The sequence below is a fragment of the Triturus cristatus genome, chromosome 10, assembly GCF_964204655.1.
Source record: "Triturus cristatus chromosome 10, aTriCri1.1, whole genome shotgun sequence".
NCBI classification, from domain to species: domain Eukaryota; kingdom Metazoa; phylum Chordata; class Amphibia; order Caudata; family Salamandridae; genus Triturus; species Triturus cristatus.
The window spans coordinates 53790484-53814002 of record NC_140593.1 but is presented as its reverse complement, the minus strand read 5'-3'; the positions used below and the strand labels follow the sequence as shown (position 1 = coordinate 53814002).

Genomic DNA, 23519 nt, shown 5'->3' with positions numbered 1-23519 from the left:
GGGGTTGAAACTACAGGATATCAAGAACAGTGGCTGCTGTAGTTCAGGATCGATTGTCATTGCCAGAGCTGGGGTTCAAACTACAGGATATTAAAAACAGTGGCTGCTGAAGTCTGGGATTGATTGGCAATGCCAGAGCTGTGGATGAAGCTACAGGATATCAAAAAGAATGGCTGCTGTAGTTCGGGATTGATTGTCGTTGCCAGAGCTGTGGATGAAACTACAGGATATCAAGAACAGTGGCTGCGGTAGTGTGGGATTAATCGTCATTGACAGAGCTGTGGATGAAACTACATGACATCAAGAACAGTGGCTTCATTAGTTCGGGATTGATTGTCGTTGCCGGAGCTGTGGATGAAACTACAGGATATCAAGAACAGTGGCTTCATTAGTTCGGGATTGATTGTCGTTGCCAGGGCTGTGGATGAAACTACAGGATATCAAGAACAGTGGTTTCTGAAGTTCAAGATTGATTGTCATTGCCAGAGCTGGGGTTGAAACTACAGGATATCAAGAACAGTGGCTGCGGTAGTGCGGGATTGATCGTCATTGACAGAGCTGTGGATGAAACTACAGGATATCAAAAACAGTGGCTGGTGAAGTCCGGGATTGATTGTCATTGCCAGAGCTGTGGATTAAAGTACAGGATATCAGGAACAGTGGCTGCTGAAGTTCGGGATTGATTGTCATCTGTGGATGAAACTTCAGGATATCTATAACTGTGGCTGCTGAAGTTCTGAATTGATTGTCATTATCAGAGCTGTGGATGAAACTACAGGATATCAAGAACAGTGGCTGCTGAAGTTCGTGATTGATTGTTGTTGCCAGAGCTGTGGATGAAACTACAAGATATCAAGAACAGTGGTTTCTGAAGGTCAAGATTGATTGTCATTGCCAGAGCTGGGGTTGAAACTACAGGATATCAAGAACAGTGGCTGCTGTAGTTCAGGATCGATTGTCATTGCCAGAGCTGGGGTTGAAACTACAGGATATTAAAAACAGTGGCTGCTGAAGTCTGGGATTGATTGGCAATGCCAGAGCTGTGAATGAAACTACAGGATATCAAAAAGAATGGCTGCTGTAGTTCGGGATTGATTGTCGTTGCTAGAGCTGTGGATGAAACTACAGGATATCAAGAACAGTGGCTGCGGTAGTGCGGGATTGATCGTCATTGACAGAGCTGTGGATGAAACTACAGGATATCATAAACAGTGCTGCTAGAGGTTGGGATTGATTGTCATTGCCAGAGCTGTGGATGAAACTACAGGATATCAAGAACGATGGCTGCTGAAGTTCGGTTATTGATTGTCAATGCTAGAGCTGTGGAAGAAACTACAGGATATCAAAAACAGTGGCTGTTGAAGTTCGTGACTGATTGTTGTTGCCAGAGCTGTGGATGAAACTACAGGGTATCAAGAACAATGGCTGTTGAAGTTCGTGATTGATTGTTGTTGCCAGAGCTGTGGATGAAACTACAGGATATCAAGAACAGTGGCTGCGGTAGTGCGTGATTGATCGTCATTGACAGAGCTGTGGATGAAACTACAGGATATCATAAACAGTGCTGTTGGAGGTTGGGATCGATTGTCAATGCCAGAGCTGTGGATGAAACTACAGGATATGAAGAACGATGGCTGCTGAAGTTCGGTATTGATTGTCGATGCCAGAGCTGTGGAAGAAACTACAAGATATCAAAAACAGTGGCTGTTGAAGTTCGTGATTGATCGTTGTTGCCAGAGCTGTGGATGAAACTACAGGGTATCAAGAACAATGGCTGTTGAAGTTTGTGATTGATTGTTGTTGCCAGAGCTGTGGATGAAACTACAGGATATCAAGAACAGTGCTGCTGGAGGTTGGGATTGATTGTCATTGACAGAGCTGTGGATGAAACTAAAGGATATCAAAAACAGTGGCTGGTGAAGTCCGGGATTGATTGTCATTGCCAGAGCTGTGGATTAAAGTACAGGATATCAGGAACAGTGGCTGCTGAAGTTCGGGATTGATTGTCATTGCCAGAGCTTTGGATGAAACTACAGGATATCAAGAACAGTGGCTTCATTAGTTCGGGATTGATTGTCGTTGCCGGAGCTGTGGATGAAACTACAGGATATCAAGAACAGTGGCTTCATTAGTTCGGGTTTGATTGTCGTTGCCAGGGCTGTGGATGAAACTACAGGATATCAAGAACAGTGGTTTCTGAAGTTCAAGATTGATTGTCATTGCCAGAGCTGGGGTTGAAACTACAGGATATCAAGAACAGTGGCTGCTGTAGTTCAGGATCGATTGTCATTGCCAGAGCTGGGGTTGAAACTACAGGGTATTAAAAACAGTGGCTGCTGAAGTCTGGGATTGATTGGCAATGCCAGAGCTGTGGATAAAACTACAGGATATCAAAAAGAATGGCTGCTGTAGTTCGGGATTGATTGTCGTTGCCAGAGCTGTGGATGAAACTACAGGATATCAAGAACAGTGGCTGCGGTAGTGCGGGATTGATCGGCATTGACAGAGCTGTGGATGAAACTACAGGATATCATAAACAGTGCTGCTAGAGGTTGGGATTGATTGTCATTGCCAGAGCTGTGGATGAAACTACACGATATCAAGAACGATGGCTGCTGAAGTTCGGTTATTGATTGTCAATGCTAGAGCTGTGGAAGAAACTACAGGATATCAAAAACAGTGGCTGTTGAAGTTCGTGACTGATTGTTGGTGCCAGAGCTGTGGATGAAACTACAGGGTATCAAGAACAATGGCTGTTGAAGTTCTTGATTGATTGTTGTTGCTAGAGCTGTGGATGAAACTACAGGATATCAAGAACAGTGGCTGCGGTAGTGCGGGATTGATCGTCATTGACAGAGCTGTGGATGAAACTACAGGATATCATAAACAGTGCTGCTGGAGGTCGGGATCGATTGTCAATGCCAGAGCTCTGGATGAAACTACAGGATATGAAGAACGATGGCTGCTGAAGTTCGGTATTGATTGTCGATGCTAGAGCTGTGGAAGAAACTACAGGATATCAAAAACAGTGGCTGTTGAAGTTCGTGATTGATCGTTGTTGCCAGAGCTGTGGATGAAACTACAGGGTATCAAGAACAATGGCTGTTGAAGTTTGTGATTGATTGTTGTTGCCAGAGCTGTGGATGAAACTACAGGATATCAAGAACAGTGCTGCTGGAGGTTGGGATTGATTGTCATTGACAGAGCTGTGGATGAAACTACATGATATCAAGAACAGTGGCTTCATTAGTTCGGGATTGATTGTCGTTGCCGGAGCTGTGGATGAAACTACAGGATATCAAGAACAGTGGCTTCATTAGTTCGGGATTGATTGTCGTTGCCAGGGCTGTGGATGAAACTACAGGATATCAAGAACAGTGGTTTCTGAAGTTCAAGATTGATTGTCATTGCCAGAGCTGGGGTTGAAACTACAGGATATCAAGAACAGTGGCTGCGGTAGTGCGGGATTGATCGTCATTGACAGAGCTGTGGTTGAAACTACAGGATATCCAAAACAGTGGCTGGTGAAGTCCGGGATTGATTGTCATTGCCAGAGCTGTGGATTAAAGTACAGGATATCAGGAACAGTGGCTGCTGAAGTTCGGGATTGATTGTCATCTGTGGATGAAACTTCAGGATATCTATAACTGTGGCTGCTGAAGTTCTGAATTGATTGTCATTATCAGAGCTGTGGATGAAACTACAGGATATCAAGAACAGTGGCTGCTGAAGTTCGTGATTGATTGTTGTTGCCAGAGCTGTGGATGAAACTACAAGATATCAAGAACAGTGGATTCTGAAGGTCAAGATTGATTGTCATTGCCAGAGCTGGGGTTGAAACTACAGGATATCAAGAACAGTGGCTGCTGTAGTTCAGGATCGATTGTCATTGCCAGAGCTGGGGTTGAAACTACAGGATATTAAAAACAGTGGCTGCTGAAGTCTGGGATTGATTGGCAATGCCAGAGCTGTGGATGAAACTACAGGATATCAAAAAGAATGGCTGCTGTAGTTCGGGATTGATTGTCGTTGCTAGAGCTGTGGATGAAACTACAGGATATCAAGAACAGTGGCTGCGGTAGTGCGGGATTGATCGTCATTGACAGAGCTGTGGATGAAACTACAGGATATCATAAACAGTGCTGTTGGAGGTTGGGATCGATTGTCAATGCCAGAGCTGTGGATGAAACTACAGGATATGAAGAACGATGGCTGCTGAAGTTCGGTATTGATTGTCGATGCTAGAGCTGTGGAAGAAACTACAAGATATCAAAAACAGTGGCTGTTGAAGTTCGTGATTGATCGTTGTTGCCAGAGCTGTGGATGAAACTACAGGGTATCAAGAACAATGGCTGTTGAAGTTTGTGATTGATTGTTGTTGCCAGAGCTGTGGATGAAACTACAGGATATCAAGAACAGTGCTGCTGGAGGTTGGGATTGATTGTCATTGACAGAGCTGTGGATGAAACTAAAGGATATCAAAAACAGTGGCTGGTGAAGTCCGGGATTGATTGTCATTGCCAGAGCTGTGGATTAAAGTACAGGATATCAGGAACAGTGGCTGCTGAAGTTCGGGATTGATTGTCATTGCCAGAGCTTTGGATGAAACTACAGGATATCAAGAACAGTGGCTTCATTAGTTCGGGATTGATTGTCGTTGCCGGAGCTGTGGATGAAACTACAGGATATCAAGAACAGTGGCTTCATTAGTTCGGGTTTGATTGTCGTTGCCATGGCTGTGGATGAAACTACAGGATATCAAGAACAGTGGTTTCTGAAGTTCAAGATTGATTGTCATTGCCAGAGCTGGGGTTGAAACTACAGGATATCAAGAACAGTGGCTGCTGTAGTTCAGGATCGATTGTCATTGCCAGAGCTGGGGTTGAAACTACAGGGTATTAAAAACAGTGGCTGCTGAAGTCTGGGATTGATTGGCAATGCCAGAGCTGTGGATAAAACTACAGGATATCAAAAAGAATGGCTGCTGTAGTTCGGGATTGATTGTCGTTGCCAGAGCTGTGGATGAAACTACAGGATATCAAGAACAGTGGCTGCGGTAGTGCGGGATTGATCGGCATTGACAGAGCTGTGGATGAAACTACAGGATATCATAAACAGTGCTGCTAGAGGTTGGGATTGATTGTCATTGCCAGAGCTGTGGATGAAACTACACGATATCAAGAACGATGGCTGCTGAAGTTCGGTTATTGATTGTCAATGCTAGAGCTGTGGAAGAAACTACAGGATATCAAAAACAGTGGCTGTTGAAGTTCGTGACTGATTGTTGTTGCCAGAGCTGTGGATGAAACTACCGGGTATCAAGAACAATGGCTGTTGAAGTTCGTGATTGATTGTTGTTGCTAGAGCTGTGGATAAAACTACAGGATATCAAGAACAGTGGCTGCGGTAGTGCGGGATTGATCGTCATTGACAGAGCTGTGGATGAAACTACAGGATATCATAAACAGTGCTGCTGGAGGTTGGGATCGATTGTCAATGCCAGAGCTCTGGATGAAACTACAGGATATGAAGAACGATGGCTGCTGAAGTTCGGTATTGATTGTCGATGCTAGAGCTGTGGAAGAAACTACAGGATATCAAAAACAGTGGCTGTTGAAGTTCGTGATTGATCGTTGTTGCCAGAGCTGTGGATGAAACTACAGGGTATCAAGAACAATGGCTGTTGAAGTTTGTGATTGATTGTTGTTGCCAGAGCTGTGGATGAAACTACAGGATATCAAGAACAGTGCTGCTGGAGGTTGGGATTGATTGTCATTGACAGAGCTGTGGATGAAACTACATGATATCAAGAACAGTGGCTTCATTAGTTCGGGATTGATTGTCGTTGCCGGAGCTGTGGATGAAACTACAGGATATCAAGAACAGTGGCTTCATTAGTTCGGGATTGATTGTCGTTGCCAGGGCTGTGGATGAAACTACAGGATATCAAGAACAGTGGTTTCTGAAGTTCAAGATTGATTGTCATTGCCAGAGCTGGGGTTGAAACTACAGGATATCAAGAACAGTGGCTGCGGTAGTGCGGGATTGATCGTCATTGACAGAGCTGTGGTTGAAACTACAGGATATCCAAAACAGTGGCTGGTGAAGTCCGGGATTGATTGTCATTGCCAGAGCTGTGGATTAAAGTACAGGATATCAGGAACAGTGGCTGCTGAAGTTCGGGATTGATTGTCATCTGTGGATGAAACTTCAGGATATCTATAACTGTGGCTGCTGAAGTTCTGAATTGATTGTCATTATCAGAGCTGTGGATGAAACTACAGGATATCAAGAACAGTGGCTGCTGAAGTTCGTGATTGATTGTTGTTGCCAGAGCTGTGGATGAAACTACAAGATATCAAGAACAGTGGATTCTGAAGGTCAAGATTGATTGTCATTGCCAGAGCTGGGGTTGAAACTACAGGATATCAAGAACAGTGGCTGCTGTAGTTCAGGATCGATTGTCATTGCCAGAGCTGGGGTTGAAACTACAGGATATTAAAAACAGTGGCTGCTGAAGTCTGGGATTGATTGGCAATGCCAGAGCTGTGGATGAAACTACAGGATATCAAAAAGAATGGCTGCTGTAGTTCGGGATTGATTGTCGTTGCTAGAGCTGTGGATGAAACTACAGGATATCAAGAACAGTGGCTGCGGTAGTGCGGGATTGATCGTCATTGACAGAGCTGTGGATGAAACTACAGGATATCATAAACAGTGCTGCTAGAGGTTGGGATTGATTGTCATTGCCAGAGCTGTGGATGAAACTACAGGATATCAAGAACGATGGCTGCTGAAGTTCGGTTATTGATTGTCAATGCTAGAGCTGTGGAAGAAACTACAGGATATCAAAAACAGTGGCTGTTGAAGTTCGTGACTGATTGTTGTTGCCAGAGCTGTGGATGAAACTACAGGGTATCAAGAACAATGGCTGTTGAAGTTCGTGATTGATTGTTGTTGCCAGAGCTGTGGATGAAACTACAGGATATCAAGAACAGTGGCTGCGGTAGTGCGGGATTGATCGTCATTGACAGAGCTGTGGATGAAACTACAGGATATCATAAACAGTGCTGTTGGAGGTTGGGATCGATTGTCAATGCCAGAGCTGTGGATGAAACTACAGGATATGAAGAACGATGGCTGCTGAAGTTCGGTATTGATTGTCGATGCTAGAGCTGTGGAAGAAACTACAAGATATCAAAAACAGTGGCTGTTGAAGTTCGTGATTGATCGTTGTTGCCAGAGCTGTGGATGAAACTACAGGGTATCAAGAACAATGGCTGTTGAAGTTTGTGATTGATTGTTGTTGCCAGAGCTGTGGATGAAACTACAGGATATCAAGAACAGTGCTGCTGGAGGTTGGGATTGATTGTCATTGACAGAGCTGTGGATGAAACTAAAGGATATCAAAAACAGTGGCTGGTGAAGTCCGGGATTGATTGTCATTGCCAGAGCTGTGGATTAAAGTACAGGATATCAGGAACAGTGGCTGCTGAAGTTCGGGATTGATTGTCATTGCCAGAGCTTTGGATGAAACTACAGGATATCAAGAACAGTGGCTTCATTAGTTCGGGATTGATTGTCGTTGCCGGAGCTGTGGATGAAACTACAGGATATCAAGAACAGTGGCTTCATTAGTTCGGGTTTGATTGTCGTTGCCATGGCTGTGGATGAAACTACAGGATATCAAGAACAGTGGTTTCTGAAGTTCAAGATTGATTGTCATTGCCAGAGCTGGGGTTGAAACTACAGGATATCAAGAACAGTGGCTGCTGTAGTTCAGGATCGATTGTCATTGCCAGAGCTGGGGTTGAAACTACAGGGTATTAAAAACAGTGGCTGCTGAAGTCTGAGATTGATTGGCAATGCCAGAGCTGTGGATAAAACTACAGGATATCAAAAAGAATGGCTGCTGTAGTTCGGGATTGATTGTCGTTGCCAGAGCTGTGGATGAAACTACAGGATATCAAGAACAGTGGCTGCGGTAGTGCGGGATTGATCGGCATTGACAGAGCTGTGGATGAAACTACAGGATATCATAAACAGTGCTGCTAGAGGTTGGGATTGATTGTCATTGCCAGAGCTGTGGATGAAACTACACGATATCAAGAACGATGGCTGCTGAAGTTCGGTTATTGATTGTCAATGCTAGAGCTGTGGAAGAAACTACAGGATATCAAAAACAGTGGCTGTTGAAGTTCGTGACTGATTGTTGTTGCCAGAGCTGTGGATGAAACTACCGGGTATCAAGAACAATGGCTGTTGAAGTTCGTGATTGATTGTTGTTGCTAGAGCTGTGGATGAAACTACAGGATATCAAGAACAGTGGCTGCGGTAGTGCGGGATTGATCGTCATTGACAGAGCTGTGGATGAAACTACAGGATATCATAAACAGTGCTGCTGGAGGTTGGGATCGATTGTCAATGCCAGAGCTCTGGATGAAACTACAGGATATGAAGAACGATGGCTGCTGAAGTTCGGTATTGATTGTCGATGCTAGAGCTGTGGAAGAAACTACAGGATATCAAAAACAGTGGCTGTTGAAGTTCGTGATTGATCGTTGTTGCCAGAGCTGTGGATGAAACTACAGGGTATCAAGAACAATGGCTGTTGAAGTTTGTGATTGATTGTTGTTGCCAGAGCTGTGGATGAAACTACAGGATATCAAGAACAGTGCTGCTGGAGGTTGGGATTGATTGTCATTGACAGAGCTGTGGATGAAACTACATGATATCAAGAACAGTGGCTTCATTAGTTCGGGATTGATTGTCGTTGCCGGAGCTGTGGATGAAACTACAGGATATCAAGAACAGTGGCTTCATTAGTTCGGGATTGATTGTCGTTGCCAGGGCTGTGGATGAAACTACAGGATATCAAGAACAGTGGTTTCTGAAGTTCAAGATTGATTGTCATTGCCAGAGCTGGGGTTGAAACTACAGGATATCAAGAACAGTGGCTGCGGTAGTGCGGGATTGATCGTCATTGACAGAGCTGTGGTTGAAACTACAGGATATCCAAAACAGTGGCTGGTGAAGTCCGGGATTGATTGTCATTGCCAGAGCTGTGGATTAAAGTACAGGATATCAGGAACAGTGGCTGCTGAAGTTCGGGATTGATTGTCATCTGTGGATGAAACTTCAGGATATCTATAACTGTGGCTGCTGAAGTTCTGAATTGATTGTCATTATCAGAGCTGTGGATGAAACTACAGGATATCAAGAACAGTGGCTGCTGAAGTTCGTGATTGATTGTTGTTGCCAGAGCTGTGGATGAAACTATAAGATATCAAGAACAGTGGATTCTGAAGGTCAAGATTGATTGTCATTGCCAGAGCTGGGGTTGAAACTACAGGATATCAAGAACAGTGGCTGCTGTAGTTCAGGATCGATTGTCATTGCCAGAGCTGGGGTTGAAACTACAGGATATTAAAAACAGTGGCTGCTGAAGTCTGGGATTGATTGGCAATGCCAGAGCTGTGGATGAAACTACAGGATATCAAAAAGAATGGCTGCTGTAGTTCGGGATTGATTGTCGTTGCTAGAGCTGTGGATGAAACTACAGGATATCAAGAACAGTGGCTGCGGTAGTGCGGGATTGATCGTCATTGACAGAGCTGTGGATGAAACTACAGGATATCATAAACAGTGCTGCTAGAGGTTGGGATTGATTGTCATTGCCAGAGCTGTGGATGAAACTACAGGATATCAAGAACGATGGCTGCTGAAGTTCGGTTATTGATTGTCAATGCTAGAGCTGTGGAAGAAACTACAGGATATCAAAAACAGTGGCTGTTGAAGTTCGTGATTGATCGTTGTTGCCAGAGCTGTGGATGAAACTACAGGGTATCAAGAACAATGGCTGTTGAAGTTCGTGATTGATTGTTGTTGCCAGAGCTGTGGATGAAACTACAGGATATCAAGAACAGTGGCTGCGGTAGTGCGGGATTGATCGTCATTGACAGAGCTGTGGATGAAACTACAGGATATCATAAACAGTGCTGTTGGAGGTTGGGATCGATTGTCAATGCCAGAGCTGTGGATGAAACTACAGGATATGAAGAACGATGGCTGCTGAAGTTCGGTATTGATTGTCGATGCTAGAGCTGTGGAAGAAACTACAAGATATCAAAAACAGTGGCTGTTGAAGTTCGTGATTGATCGTTGTTGCCAGAGCTGTGGATGAAACTACAGGGTATCAAGAACAATGGCTGTTGAAGTTTGTGATTGATTGTTGTTGCCAGAGCTGTGGATGAAACTACAGGATATCAAGAACAGTGCTGCTGGAGGTTGGGATTGATTGTCATTGACAGAGCTGTGGATGAAACTAAAGGATATCAAAAACAGTGGCTGGTGAAGTCCGGGATTGATTGTCATTGCCAGAGCTGTGGATTAAAGTACAGGATATCAGGAACAGTGGCTGCTGAAGTTCGGGATTGATTGTCATTGCCAGAGCTTTGGATGAAACTACAGGATATCAAGAACAGTGGCTTCATTAGTTCAGGATTGATTGTCGTTGCCGGAGCTGTGGATGAAACTACAGGATATCAAGAACAGTGGCTTCATTAGTTCGGGTTTGATTGTCGTTGCCATGGCTGTGGATGTAACTACAGGATATCAAGAACAGTGGTTTCTGAAGTTCAAGATTGATTGTCATTGCCAGAGCTGGGGTTGAAACTACAGGATATCAAGAACAGTGGCTGCTGTAGTTCAGGATCGATTGTCATTGCCAGAGCTGGGGTTGAAACTACAGGGTATTAAAAACAGTGGCTGCTGAAGTCTGGGATTGATTGGCAATGCCAGAGCTGTGGATAAAACTACAGGATATCAAAAAGAATGGCTGCTGTAGTTCGGGATTGATTGTCGTTGCCAGAGCTGTGGATGAAACTACAGGATATCAAGAACAGTGGCTGCGGTAGTGCGGGATTGATCGGCATTGACAGAGCTGTGGATGAAACTACAGGATATCATAAACAGTGCTGCTAGAGGTTGGGATTGATTGTCATTGCCAGAGCTGTGGATGAAACTACACGATATCAAGAACGATGGCTGCTGAAGTTCGGTTATTGATTGTCAATGCTAGAGCTGTGGAAGAAACTACAGGATATCAAAAACAGTGGCTGTTGAAGTTCGTGACTGATTGTTGTTGCCAGAGCTGTGGATGAAACTACCGGGTATCAAGAACAATGGCTGTTGAAGTTCGTGATTGATTGTTGTTGCTAGAGCTGTGGATGAAACTACAGGATATCAAGAACAGTGGCTGCGGTAGTGCGGGATTGATCGTCATTGACAGAGCTGTGGATGAAACTACAGGATATCATAAACAGTGCTGCTGGAGGTTGGGATCGATTGTCAATGCCAGAGCTCTGGATGAAACTACAGGATATGAAGAACGATGGCTGCTGAAGTTCGGTATTGATTGTCGATGCTAGAGCTGTGGAAGAAACTACAGGATATCAAAAACTGTGGCTGTTGAAGTTCGTGATTGATCGTTGTTGCCAGAGCTGTGGATGAAACTACAGGGTATCAAGAACAATGGCTGTTGAAGTTTGTGATTGATTGTTGTTGCCAGAGCTGTGGATGAAACTACAGGATATCAAGAACAGTGCTGCTGGAGGTTGGGATTGATTGTCATTGACAGAGCTGTGGATGAAACTACAGGATATCAAAAACAGTGGCTGGTGAAGTCCGGGATTGATTGTCATTGCCAGAGCTGTGGATTAAAGTACAGGATATCAGGAACAGTGGCTGCTGTAGTTCGGGATTGATTGTCGTTGCCAGAGCTGTGGATGAAACTACAGGATATCAAGAACAGTGGCTTCATTAGTTCGGGATTGATTGTCGTTGCCGGAGCTGTGGATGAAACTACAGGATATCAAGAACAGTGGCTTCATTAGTTCGGGATTGATTGTCGTTGCCAGGGCTGTGGATGAAACTACAGGATATCAAGAACAGTGGTTTCTGAAGTTCAAGATTGATTGTCATTGCCAGAGCTGGGGTTGAAACTACAGGATATCAAGAACAGTGGCTGCTGTAGTTGAGGATCGATTGTCATTGCCAGAGCTGGGGTTGAAACTACAGGATATTAAAAAAAGTGGCTGCTGAAGTCTGGGATTGATTGGCAATGCCAGAGCTGTGGATGAAACTACAGGATATCAAAAAGAATGGCTGCTGTAGTTCGGGATTGATTGTCGTTGCCAGAGCTGTGGATGAAACTACAGGATATCAAGAACAGTGGCTGCGGTAGTGTGGGATTGATCGTCATTGACAGAGCTGTGGATGAAACTACAGGATATCAAAAACAGTGGCTGGTGAAGTCCGGGATTGATTGTCAGTGCCAGAGCTGTGGATTAAAGTACAGGATATCAGGAACAGTGGCTGCTGAAGTTCGGGATTGATTGTCATCTGTGGACGAAACTTCAGGATATCTATAACTGTGGCTGCTGAAGTTCTGAATTGATTGTCATTATCAGAGCTGTGGATGAAACTACAGGATATCAAGAACAGTGGCTGCTGAAGTTCGTGATTGATTGTTGTTGCCAGAGCTGTGGATGAAACTACAAGATATCAAGAACAGTGGATTCTGAAGGTCAAGATTGATTGTCATTGCCAGAGCTGGGGTTGAAACTACAGGATATCAAGAACAGTGGCTGCTGTAGTTCAGGATCGATTGTCATTGCCAGAGCTGGGGTTGAAACTACAGGATATTAAAAACAGTGGCTGCTGAAGTCTGGGATTGATTGGCAATGCCAGAGCTGTGGATGAAACTACAGGATATCAAAAAGAATGGCTGCTGTAGTTCGGGATTGATTGTCGTTGCTAGAGCTGTGGATGAAACTACAGGATATCAAGAACAGTGGCTGCGGTAGTGCGGGATTGATCGTCATTGACAGAGCTGTGGATGAAACTACAGGATATCATAAACAGTGCTGCTAGAGGTTGGGATTGATTGTCATTGCCAGAGCTGTGGATGAAACTACAGGATATCAAGAACGATGGCTGCTGAAGTTCGGTTATTGATTGTCAATGCTAGAGCTGTGGAAGAAACTACAGGATATCAAAAACAGTGGCTGTTGAAGTTCGTGATTGATCGTTGTTGCCAGAGCTGTGGATGAAACTACAGGGTATCAAGAACAATGGCTGTTGAAGTTTGTGATTGATTGTTGTTGCCAGAGCTGTGGATGAAACTACAGGATATCAAGAACAGTGCTGCTGGAGGTTGGGATTGATTGTCATTGACAGAGCTGTGGATGAAACTAAAGGATATCAAAAACAGTGGCTGGTGAAGTCCGGGATTGATTGTCATTGCCAGAGCTGTGGATTAAAGTACAGGATATCAGGAACAGTGGCTGCTGAAGTTCGGGATTGATTGTCATTGCCAGAGCTTTGGATGAAACTACAGGATATCAAGAACAGTGGCTTCATTAGTTCGGGATTGATTGTCGTTGCCGGAGCTGTGGATGAAACTACAGGATATCAAGAACAGTGGCTTCATTAGTTCGGGTTTGATTGTCGTTGCCATGGCTGTGGATGAAACTACAGGATATCAAGAACAGTGGTTTCTGAAGTTCAAGATTGATTGTCATTGCCAGAGCTGGGGTTGAAACTACAGGATATCAAGAACAGTGGCTGCTGTAGTTCAGGATCGATTGTCATTGCCAGAGCTGGGGTTGAAACTACAGGGTATTAAAAACAGTGGCTGCTGAAGTCTGGGATTGATTGGCAATGCCAGAGCTGTGGATAAAACTACAGGATATCAAAAAGAACGGCTGCTGTAGTTCGGGATTGATTGTCGTTGCCAGAGCTGTGGATGAAACTACAGGATATCAAGAACAGTGGCTGCGGTAGTGCGGGATTGATCGGCATTGACAGAGCTGTGGATGAAACTACAGGATATCATAAACAGTGCTGCTAGAGGTTGGGATTGATTGTCATTGCCAGAGCTGTGGATGAAACTACACGATATCAAGAACGATGGCTGCTGAAGTTCGGTTATTTATTGTCAATGCTAGAGCTGTGGAAGAAACTACAGGATATCAAAAACAGTGGCTGTTGAAGTTCGTGACTGATTGTTGTTGCCAGAGCTGTGGATGAAACTACCGGGTATCAAGAACAATGGCTGTTGAAGTTCGTGATTGATTGTTGTTGCTAGAGCTGTGGATGAAACTACAGGATATCAAGAACAGTGGCTGCGGTAGTGCGGGATTGATCGTCATTGACAGAGCTGTGGATGAAACTACAGGATATCATAAACAGTGCTGCTGGAGGTTGGGATCGATTGTCAATGCCAGAGCTCTGGATGAAACTACAGGATATGAAGAACGATGGCTGCTGAAGTTCGGTATTGATTGTCGATGCTAGAGCTGTGGAAGAAACTACAGGATATCAAAAACTGTGGCTGTTGAAGTTCGTGATTGATCGTTGTTGCCAGAGCTGTGGATGAAACTACAGGGTATCAAGAACAATGGCTGTTGAAGTTTGTGATTGATTGTTGTTGCCAGAGCTGTGGATGAAACTACAGGATATCAAGAACAGTGCTGCTGGAGGTTGGGATTGATTGTCATTGACAGAGCTGTGGATGAAACTACAGGATATCAAAAACAGTGGCTGGTGAAGTCCGGGATTGATTGTCATTGCCAGAGCTGTGGATTAAAGTACAGGATATCAGGAACAGTGGCTGCTGTAGTTCGGGATTGATTGTCGTTGCCAGAGCTGTGGATGAAACTACAGGATATCAAGAACAGTGGCTTCATTAGTTCGGGATTGATTGTCGTTGCCGGAGCTGTGGATGAAACTACAGGATATCAAGAACAGTGGCTTCATTAGTTCGGGATTGATTGTCGTTGCCAGGGCTGTGGATGAAACTACAGGATATCAAGAACAGTGGTTTCTGAAGTTCAAGATTGATTGTCATTGCCAGAGCTGGGGTTGAAACTACAGGATATCAAGAACAGTGGCTGCTGTAGTTGAGGATCGATTGTCATTGCCAGAGCTGGGGTTGAAACTACAGGATATTAAAAAAAGTGGCTGCTGAAGTCTGGGATTGATTGGCAATGCCAGAGCTGTGGATGAAACTACAGGATATCAAAAAGAATGGCTGCTGTAGTTCGGGATTGATTGTCGTTGCCAGAGCTGTGGATGAAACTACAGGATATCAAGAACAGTGGCTGCGGTAGTGTGGGATTGATCGTCATTGACAGAGCTGTGGATGAAACTACAGGATATCAAAAACAGTGGCTGGTGAAGTCCGGGATTGATTGTCAGTGCCAGAGCTGTGGATTAAAGTACAGGATATCAGGAACAGTGGCTGCTGAAGTTCGGGATTGATTGTCATCTGTGGACGAAACTTCAGGATATCTATAACTGTGGCTGCTGAAGTTCTGAATTGATTGTCATTATCAGAGCTGTGGATGAAACTACAGGATATCAAGAACAGTGGCTGCTGAAGTTCGTGATTGATTGTTGTTGCCAGAGCTGTGGATGAAACTACAAGATATCAAGAACAGTGGATTCTGAAGGTCAAGATTGATTGTCATTGCCAGAGCTGGGGTTGAAACTACAGGATATCAAGAACAGTGGCTGCTGTAGTTCAGGATCGATTGTCATTGCCAGAGCTGGGGTTGAAACTACAGGATATTAAAAACAGTGGCTGCTGAAGTCTGGGATTGATTGGCAATGCCAGAGCTGTGGATGAAACTACAGGATATCAAAAAGAATGGCTGCTGTAGTTCGGGATTGATTGTCGTTGCTAGAGCTGTGGATGAAACTACAGGATATCAAGAACAGTGGCTGCGGTAGTGCGGGATTGATCGTCATTGACAGAGCTGTGGATGAAACTACAGGATATCATAAACAGTGCTGCTAGAGGTTGGGATTGATTGTCATTGCCAGAGCTGTGGATGAAACTACAGGATATCAAGAACGATGGCTGCTGAAGTTCGGTTATTGATTGTCAATGCTAGAGCTGTGGAAGAAACTACAGGATATCAAAAACAGTGGCTGTTGAAGTTCGTGACTGATTGTTGTTGCCAGAGCTGTGGATGAAACTACAGGGTATCAAGAACAATGGCTGTTGAAGTTCGTGATTGATTGTTGTTGCCAGAGCTGTGGATGAAACTACAGGATATCAAGAACAGTGGCTGCGGTAGTGCGGGATTGATCGTCATTGACAGAGCTGTGGATGAAACTACAGGATATCATAAACAGTGCTGTTGGAGGTTGGGATCGATTGTCAATGCCAGAGCTGTGGATGAAACTACAGGATATGAAGAACGATGGCTGCTGAAGTTCGGTATTGATTGTCGATGCTAGAGCTGTGGAAGAAACTACAAGATATCAAAAACAGTGGCTGTTGAAGTTCGTGATTGATCGTTGTTGCCAGAGCTGTGGATGAAACTACAGGGTATCAAGAACAATGGCTGTTGAAGTTTGTGATTGATTGTTGTTGCCAGAGCTGTGGATGAAACTACAGGATATCAAGAACAGTGCTGCTGGAGGTTGGGATTGATTGTCATTGACAGAGCTGTGGATGAAACTAAAGGATATCAAAAACAGTGGCTGGTGAAGTCCGGGATTGATTGTCATTGCCAGAGCTGTGGATTAAAGTACAGGATATCAGGAACAGTGGCTGCTGAAGTTCGGGATTGATTGTCATTGCCAGAGCTTTGGATGAAACTACAGGATATCAAGAACAGTGGCTTCATTAGTTCGGGATTGATTGTCGTTGCCGGAGCTGTGGATGAAACTACAGGATATCAAGAACAGTGGCTTCATTAGTTCGGGTTTGATTGTCGTTGCCATGGCTGTGGATGAAACTACAGGATATCAAGAACAGTGGTTTCTGAAGTTCAAGATTGATTGTCATTGCCAGAGCTGGGGTTGAAACTACAGGATATCAAGAACAGTGGCTGCTGTAGTTCAGGATCGATTGTCATTGCCAGAGCTGGGGTTGAAACTACAGGGTATTAAAAACAGTGGCTGCTGAAGTCTGGGATTGATTGGCAATGCCAGAGCTGTGGATAAAACTACAGGATATCAAAAAGAATGGCTGCTGTAGTTCGGGATTGATTGTCGTTGCCAGAGCTGTGGATGAAACTACAGGATATCAAGAACAGTGGCTGCGGTAGTGCGGGATTGATCGGCATTGACAGAGCTGTGGATGAAACTACAGGATATCATAAACAGTGCTGCTAGAGGTTGGGATTGATTGTCATTGCCAGAGCTGTGGATGAAACTACACGATATCAAGAACGATGGCTGCTGAAGTTCGGTTATTTATTGTCAATGCTAGAGCTGTGGAAGAAACTACAGGATATCAAAAACAGTGGCTGTTGAAGTTCGTGACTGATTGTTGTTGCCAGAGCTGTGGATGAAACTACCGGGTATCAAGAACAATGGCTGTTGAAGTTCGTGATTGATTGTTGTTGCTAGAGCTGTGGATGAAACTACAGGATATCAAGAACAGTGGCTGCGGTAGTGCGGGATTGATCGTCATTGACAGAGCTGTGGATGAAACTACAGGATATCATAAACAGTGCTGCTGGAGGTTGGGATCGATTGTCAATGCCAGAGCTCTGGATGAAACTACAGGATATGAAGAACGATGGCTGCTGAAGTTCGGTATTGATTGTCGATGCTAGAGCTGTGGAAGAAACTACAGGATATCAAAAACAGTGGCTGTTGAAGTTCGTGATTGATCGTTGTTGCCAGAGCTGTGGATGAAACTACAGGGTATCAAGAACAATGGCTGTTGAAGTTTGTGATTGATTGTTGTTGCCAGAGCTGTGGATGAAACTACAGGATATCAAGAACAGTGCTGCTGGAGGTTGGGATTGATTGTCATTGACAGAGCTGTGGATGAAACTACAGGATATCAAAAACAGTGGCTGGTGAAGTCCGGGATTGATTGTCATTGCCAGAGCTGTGGATTAAAGTACAGGATATCAGGAACAGTGGCTGCTGTAGTTCGGGATTGATTGTCGTTGCCAGAGCTGTGGATGAAACTACAGGATATCAAGAACAGTGGCTTCATTAGTTCGGGATTGATTGTCGTTGCCGGAGCTGTGGATGAAACTACAGGATATCAAGAACAGTGGCTTCATTAGTTCGGGATTGATTGTCGTTGCCAGGGCTGTGGATGAAACTACAGGATATCAAGAACAGTGGTTTCTGAAGTTCAAGATTGATTGTCATTGCCAGAGCTGGGGTTGAAACTACAGGATATCAAGAACAGTGGCTGCTGTAGTTGAGGATCGATTGTCATTGCCAGAGCTGGGGTTGAAACTACAGGATATTAAAAAAAGTGGCTGCTGAAGTCTGGGATTGATTGGCAATGCCAGAGCTGTGGATGAAACTACAGGATATCAAAAAGAATGGCTGCTGTAGTTCGGGATTGATTGTCGTTGCCAGAGCTGTGGATGAAACTACAGGATATCAAGAACAGTGGCTGCGGTAGTGTGGGATTGATCGTCATTGACAGAGCTGTGGATGAAACTACAGGATATCAAAAACAGTGGCTGGTGAAGTCCGGGATTGATTGTCAGTGCCAGAGCTGTGGATTAAAGTACAGGATATCAGGAACAGTGGCTGCGGTAGTGCGGGATTGATCGTCATTGACAGAGCTGTGGATGAAACTCCAGGATATCATAAACAGTGCTGCTGGAGGTTGGGATCGATTGTCAATGCCAGAGCTGTGGATGAAACTACAGGATATGAAGAACATTGGCTGCTGAAGTTCGGTATTGATTGGCGATGCTAGAGCTGTGGAAGAAACTACAGGATATCAAAAACAGTGGCTGTTGAAGTTCGTGATTGATTGTTGTTGCCAGAGCTGTGGATGAAACTACAGGGTATCGAGAACAATGGCTGTTGAAGTTTGTGATTTATTGTTGTTGCCAGAGCTGTGGATGAAACTACAGGATATCAAGAACAGTGCTGCTGGAGGTTGGGATTGATTGTCATTGCCAGAGCTGTGGATGAAACTACAGGATATCAAGAACGATGGCTGCTGAAGTTCGGTATTGATTGTCGATGCCAGAGCTGTGGAAGAAACTACACGATATCAAGAACAGTGGCTGTTGAACTTCCTGATTGATTGTTGTTGCCAGAGCTGTGGATGAAAATACAGGATATCAAGAACAGCGGCTGCTGAAGTCCAGGATTTATGGTCATTGCCAGAGCTGTGGATGAAACTACAGGATATCATGAACAGTGGTTTCTGAAGTTCCAGATTGATTGTCATTGCCAGAGCTGGGGTTGAAACTACAGGATATTAAAGACAGTGGCTGCTGAAGTCTGAAATTGATTGGCAATGTCAGAGCTGTGGATGAAACTACAGGATATCAAGAACAGTGGCTGCTGTAGTTCAGGATTGATTGTCATTGCCAGAGCTGTGGATGAAACTACAGGATATCAAAAAGAATGGCTGCTGTAGTTCTGATTCGATTGTCGTTGCCAGAGCTGTGGATGAAACTACAGGATATCAAAAACAGTGGCTGTTGAAGTTCGTGATTGATTGTTGTTGCCAGAGCTGTGGATTAAACTACAGGATAGCAAGAAGAATGGCTGTTGAAGTTCGTGATTGATTGTTGTTACCAGAGCTGTGGATGAAACTACAGGGTATCAAGAACAATGGCTGTTGAAGTTTGTGATTGATTGTTGTTACCAGAGCTGTGGATGAAACTACAGGGTATCAAGAACAATGGCTGCTGAAGTTCGGTATTGATTGTCGATGCTAGAGCTGTGGAAGAAACTACAGGATATCAAAAACAGTGGCTGTTGAAGTTCGTGATTGATTGTTGTTGCCAGAGCTGTGGATTAAACTACAGGATAGCAAGAAGAATGGCTGTTGAAGTTCGTGATTGATTGTTGTTACCAGAGCTGTGGATGAAACTACAGGGTATCAAGAACAATGGCTGTTGAAGTTTGTGATTGATTGTTGTTGCCAGAGCTGTAGATGAAACTTCAGGATATCAAGAACAGCCGCTGCTAAAGTCTGGGATTGATGGTCATTGCCAGAGCTGTGGATGAAACTACAGGATATCCAAAACAGTGGCTGGTGAAGTCCGGGATTGATTGTCATTATCAGAGCTGTGGATGAAACTACAGGATATCATGAACAGTAGTTTCTGAAGTTCCAGATTGATTGTCATTGCCAGAGCTGGGGTTGAAACTACAGGATATCAAGAACAGTGGCTGCTGTAGTTCAGGATCGATCGTCATTGCCAGAACTGGGGTTCAAACTACAGGATATTAAAAACAGTGGCTGCTGAAGTCTAGGATTGATTGGCACTGCCAGAGCTGTGTATGAAACTACAGGATATCAAGAACAGTGGCTGCTGTAGTTTGGGATTGATTGTCATTACCAGAGCTGTGGATGAAACTACAGGATATCAAAAGGAATGGATGCTGTAGTTCGGGATTGATTGTCGTTGCCAGAGCTGTGGATGAAACTACAGGATATCAAGAACAGTGGCTGCGGTAGTGCGGGATTGATCGTCATTGCCAGAGCTGTGGATGAAACTACAGGATATCAGAAACAGTGGCTGGTGAAGTCCGGGATTGATTGTCATTATCAGAGCTGTGGATGAAACTACAGGATATCATGAACAGTGGTTTCTGAAGTTCCAGATTGATTGTCATTGCCAGAGCTGGGGTTGAAACTACAGGATATCAAGAACAGTGGCTGCTGTAGTTCAGGATCGATTGTCATTGCCAGAGCTGGGGTTGAAACCACAGGACATTAAAAACAGTGGCTGCTGAAGTCTGGGATTGATTGGCAATGCCAGATCTGTGGATGATACTACAGGATATCAAGATCAGTGGCTGCTGTAGTTCGGGATTGATTGTCATTACCAGAGCTGTGGATGAAACTACAGGATATCAAAAGGAATGGATGCTGTAGTTCGGGATTGATTGTCGTTGCCAGAGCTGTGGATGAAACTACAGGATATCAAGAACAGTGGCTGCGGTAGTGCGGGATTGATCGTCATTGCCAGAGCTGTGGATGAAACTACAGGATATCAAGCATAATGGCTGCTGAAGTTCGGTATTGATTGTTGATGCCAGAGCTGTGGAAGAAACTACACGATATCAAGAACAGTGGCTGTTGAAGTTCGTGATTGATTGTTGTTGCCAGAGCTGTGGATGAAACTACAGGATATCAAGAACAGCGGCTGCTGAAGTCCAGGATTTATGGTCATTGCCAGAGCTGTGGATGAAAGTACAGGATATCATGAACAGTGGTTTCTGAAGTTCCAGATTGATTGTCATTGCCTGAGCTGGGGTTGAAACTACAGGATATCAAGAACAGTGGCTGCTGTAGTTCTGGATTTATTGTCATTGCCAGAGCAGGGGTTGAAACTCCAGGATATTAAAAACAGTGGCTGCTGAAGTCTGAGATTGATTGGCAATGCCAGAGGTGTGGATGAAACTACAGGATATCAAAAAGAATGGCTGCTGTAGTTCGGGATCGATGGTCATTGTCAGAGCTGTGGATTTAACTACAGGATTTCAAGAACGATGGCTGCTGGAGTTCGGTATTGATTGTCAATGCCAGCGCTGTGGTAGAAACTACAGGACATCATGAACAGTGCTGCTGAAGGTTGGGATCGATTGTCATTGCCAGAGCTGTGGATGAAACTGCAGGATATCAAGAACAGTGGCTGTTAAAGTTTGTGATTGATTGTTGTTGCCAAAGCTGTGGATAAAACTACAGGATGTCCAAAACAGTGGCTGGTGAAGTCCGGGATTGATTGTCTTTATCAGAGCTGTGGATAAAACTACTGGATATCATGAACAGTGGTTTCTGAAGTTCCAGATTGATTGTCATTGCCAGAGCTGGGGTTGAAACTACAGGATCTCAAGAACAGTGGCTGCTGTAGTTCAGGATCGATTGTCATTGCCAGAGCTGGGGTTGATACTACAGGATATTAAAAACAGAGGCTGCTGAAGTCTAGGATTGATTGGCAATGCCAGAGCTGTGGATGAAACTACAGGATATCAAGAACAGTGGCTGCTGTAGTTCGGGATTGATTGTCATCACCAGAGCTGTGGATGAAACTACAGGATATCAAAAGGAATGGCTGCTGTAGTTCGGGATTGATTGTCGTTGCCAGAGCTGTGGATGAAACTACAGGATATCAAGAACAGTGGCTGTTGAAGTTCGTGATTGATTGTTGTTGCCAAAGCTGTGGATGAAACTACAGGATATCATGAACAGTGGTTTCTGAAGTTCCAGATTGATTGTCATTGCCAGAGCTGGGGTTGAAACTACAGGATATTAAAAACAGTGGCTGCTGAAGTCTAGGATTGATTGGCAATGCCAGAGCTGTGGATGAAACTACAGGATATCAAGAACAGTGGCTGCTGTAGTTCAGGATTTAATTGTCATTACCAGAGCTGTGGATGAAACTACAGGATATCAAAAGGAATGGCTGCGATAGTTCGGGATTCATTGTCGTTGCCAGAGCTGTGGATGAAACTATACGATATCTTGAACAGTGGTTTCTGAAGTTCCAGATTGATTGTCATTGCCAGAGCTGGGGTTGAAACTACAGGATATCATGAACAGTGGTTTCTGAAGTTCCAGATTGATTGTCATTGCCAGAGCTGGGGTTGAAACTACAGGATATCAAGAACAGTGGCTGCTGTAGTTCAGGATCGATTGTCATTGCCAGAGCTGGGGTTGAAACTACAGGATATTAAAAACAGTGGCTGCTGAAGTCTGGGATTGATTGGCAATGCCAGAGCTGTGTATGAAACTACAGGATATCAAGAACAGTGACTGCTGTAGTTCGTGATTGATTGTCGTTGCCAGAGCTGTGGATGAAACTACAGGATATCAAGAACAGTGACTGCTGTAGTTCGTGATTGATTGTCGTTGCCAGAGCTGTGGATGAAACTACAGGATCTCAAGAACAGTGGCTGCTGTAGTTCGGGATTGATTGTGGTTGCCAGAGCTGTGGATGAAACTACAGGATATCAAGAACAGTGGCTGTTGAAGTTCGGGATTGATTGTGGTTGCCAGAGCTGTGGATGAAACTACAGGATATCAAGAACAGTGGCTGCTGTAGTTCGGGATTGATTGTGGTTACCAGAGCTGTGGGTGAAACTACAGGATAGCAAGAAGAATGGCTGCTGTAGTTCGGGATTGATTGTCGTTGCCAGAGCTGTGGATGAAACTATAGGATCTCAAGAACAGTGGCTGCTGTAGTTCGGGATTGATTGTCGTTGCCAGAGCTGTGTATGAAACTACAGGATATCAAGAACAGTGGCTGCTGTAGTTCGGGATTGATTGTGGTTGCCAGAGCTGTGGATGAAACTACAGGATAGCAAGAAGAATGGCTGCTGTAGTTTGGGATTGATTGTCGTTGCCAGAGCTGTGGATGAAACTACAGGATAGCAAGAAGAATGGCTGCTGTAGTTCGGGATTGATTGTGGTTGCCAGAGCTGTGGATGAAACTACAGGATATCAAGAACAGTGGCTGCTGTAGTTCGGGATTGATTGTGGTTGCCAGAGCTGT

The 23519-nt window shown here is 44.4% G+C and overlaps 1 protein-coding gene across 1 annotated transcript in view; it reads left to right on the top strand.

Moving 5' to 3' along the window:
* Nucleotides 1-23519, top strand: part of LOC146788818 (exocyst complex component 1-like) — a 1992459-nt gene that overhangs the window by 279806 nt on the left and 1689134 nt on the right. The gene's annotated exons all lie outside the window — the stretch shown is intronic.